At 34.5% G+C, this 2,590-nt stretch overlaps 1 non-coding gene across 1 annotated transcript; it reads right to left on the bottom strand.

Annotated features, from left to right (window-relative positions):
• Positions 1 to 303: 303 nt before the first annotated feature.
• Positions 304 to 412, bottom strand: LOC113832648. Its single transcript, XR_003480073.1, has one exon. It is a non-coding gene; the product is annotated as a U6 spliceosomal RNA (small nuclear RNA).
• Positions 413 to 2,590: the final 2,178 nt, after the last annotated feature.

The following is a 2,590-nucleotide window of genomic DNA, read 5'->3' as shown; positions in this document are numbered from 1 at the left end:
TAAATAAATAAAATAGAAGAAAAGAGAATAATATGAAGAATGAAGGAAACAAAGAGTTGGTTCTTTGAGAAGATCAACAAGATAGACAAAACTTTTATAAACTAACTAAGGACAGAGAAAGAGTATCCAAATTAACAAAGTCATAAATGAAAAGGGGGATGTAGCAGCAGACACTGATGAAATCCAAAGAATAAATCACTATTAATGGTAAACATCATATTTATGTAACACTCTTCCACACAGCTGTACGAGTTATTAAATTGATTTATGTATATCAGCTTTAGATTGATTTTCCTGTACTTAAAAAATATGGAAGGCTTCCTGAATTTTGTGGATCATCGTTTTCACAGAGGCAATGTTAATCTTCTCTGTATTGTTCCAATTTTAGAATATATGCTGCCAAAGCAAGCATGCTTACTGTGTTTGTAGCACTTATGTTCAGTCATGCTACCAAATATAAACCTAGTGTTTATATCTTAACTGCAATTAAATTTTCAGAAATATGTAACTTGAGTTTTCTGTTCGATTTTTATATATGATAAGTAAATCATGATATATTGTATAAAATTTTAAAACACACAAGTCAGTTTTTTACTTTAGTGAATGGTGAAAACCAACTCAGTAACCATAGAAACAAATCATGAATATTCCATTTCAGGGTTTTAGTGGAAATTGGAAAATTGAGTGAATTAATGGAATAGTAAAGAGGTACAGACTTAAATTAATTGCATCTTTAAGATTTTATTTCTTTGTGTTTGCCTGTGTGTGTGTGTGTGTGCGCACGTGCGTGCGTGTGTGTGTGTGTGTGTGTGTGTGTGTGTGTGTGTGTGTGTGTTTGCATGTTTGTCTGTTTTGGGATATACATGTGTGCACAGGTATGTCTCCACATGTGTGTAAATGCATGTGAAAAGCAAGAAGACAACTACTGTTGCTGTTTCTCAGGTACTAACCACCCAGGTTTTCGAGACATGGTTTCCCAATGCCTGGAAATCACCAAGTAGGCTACTCTGATTGGCCAGGGAGCCCAACCTTCCTCCTGTTTCTACTTTCCCAACCCTGGGCTGATGAGGCAAGCCTCTGTCACACTGGTTCTTTCACTTGGGTTCTGGGGTCAAATTCAGATGTGTGTGCTTTGCAGCTAGCACTTTCCCAATGATCTCTTGCCCCCTACCTTTGCATTGTTTCTTAAAACAGGCAATAAGATTCCAGCAGAAGAGGTTTGAAGAAAATAATCTGTTCAATCTTGGTGGTCAGATAAGAGAACAATTCTCTTCTTGTTTAGTTACAACCACAAGCCAGGCTCCTGGAACATCTCTTAGGCCCATTTGTGTATTTTGTTAAGCAAAAACTTATTCTGTATTAGTTGAATAAGAACAGTCACCTCAAACCCTTGAGATGCTAACTCACCTTCCTTCACCTGGATATAACACACACAGGTGACTTGTTGTAAAGGGGATACTGCTAGGTTTCTTGTTGTTCTGATACAGCTCAGGCAAGTTCATAATTTCATATGTGCTGGTACGTGACTTGCTAGGAACTGCTGGGACAGCAGGAATCAGGACTGCTTATTGGCCTCTTCTCAGATTGCTAATGCCAATTACTACTTACTCATCTGAATTTATTTTAATACCATTTTATAATTAGAACTTTAAGTAATTCATGCATGCCAAATACATCCTGTCTGACTGTGTATTAGTCACGGCTAAACATTTTTCTCTCTATAACTAAAGGCATTCAAAGGTATTATAAGTATTTGGTAAAATTTTTAAATTTGTTCATTTAATAGTGGCATGTTGGTAGGTATTTAAAAACATTAGTGCTAAGTGTTATCATATCAATGTATCATAATATAAATAATACCAATGCAAATTATATTCATATCTATGTGATACACTCAAAGTCTGAGTTGTACATTAATATGAAATTATAATTCAACTCCATGTGTTCAATGTACTGTAAAAGGTCTAATATACTCAACTTACTCCTATATAAATGCATAGAGGCATCTACATTTTTCCATTTGTGATACTAAAAGTAAATGAAATGAAATTTTCATTCATCTAGTATTTTCACTTACAAACATTAGATATTTATCTTATGCTAAGAAAATTTTTGCATGCATCTGCAGGCATCATAGGTGAAAAATGAGCTAGGAAAGAAGGAAAAGAATATATTTGAGATAGAAGTTATTAATTATCTTAATGCATGACTGATGCAAAAAGCAATAAAAATAAATTATCTTATGTCATAGCAAATATAAAATAAAGAAAAAAACTGGAAGAATTATGGTGGGTGCAGGTGAAGAATAGAGAGACGGTTGGATCATATATGTCCCTCTGGATCAAAGTAATAATACTGCCATTCTTTTACAAGTGCACAAGAATGTCAACCAAGGATTTTTACACAGGCAATAATACTAAGATATACTGCGGGTGAGGGGAGACAAAGTGTGAACAAACAAAACTCTTCTAGTTTGGCAACTCTACACAGTGCTAGAACTGGAAACAATGTAAAACAACTAGTAGAAGCTTGAGAAGCTGAAAACTATAGGAACTACAATAAGGACCAACAGAAACATTCACCAACAGAT

Source organism: Cricetulus griseus, assembly GCF_003668045.3.
Source record: "Cricetulus griseus strain 17A/GY chromosome 1 unlocalized genomic scaffold, alternate assembly CriGri-PICRH-1.0 chr1_0, whole genome shotgun sequence".
Classification (NCBI taxonomy): domain Eukaryota; kingdom Metazoa; phylum Chordata; class Mammalia; order Rodentia; family Cricetidae; genus Cricetulus; species Cricetulus griseus.
This window is presented reverse-complemented; position numbering and strand designations above follow the sequence as displayed.